Below are 450 nucleotides of genomic sequence, written 5' to 3' on the forward strand. Positions count from 1 at the left end.
GCGTATCCTGAGTCTCTGTTCTCTTCTGATCCTTCATCAACTGTGCCTCAGCCCATATGATTGATTCCATCTCAGCCAAATTAAGAGTATCCCTAGGATCTATATCCAGATTACTAAAAACTTTATTATTTCTTCCTTTCCAAATGTACCAAAGTATCCAAGAAAATTGATGATCCTCCATCGGTGGAGCGACTCTCCAGAATAGATGATCCATATTTGTAAATAAAGAGTCTGTCGGGAAAATAACTGGATTTGTTGGAATCTTGGACAGAGCCCACACCTGAATAGATGGAGGACACTAAAAAAACACATGGTTAATCGATTCGTCGTCCGCTCCACATCTTGCACAGCTTATATCCCCTTGCATCCCTCGTGCCTGCAAATTCTTCTTAACTGCTACACATCCTGAGATCAGTTGCCAAAGAAAACTTCTTAACTGCTACACATCCT

Source organism: Brassica oleracea, chromosome C7 (genome assembly GCF_000695525.1).
Source record: "Brassica oleracea var. oleracea cultivar TO1000 chromosome C7, BOL, whole genome shotgun sequence".
Taxonomy (NCBI): Eukaryota; Viridiplantae; Streptophyta; class Magnoliopsida; order Brassicales; family Brassicaceae; genus Brassica; species Brassica oleracea.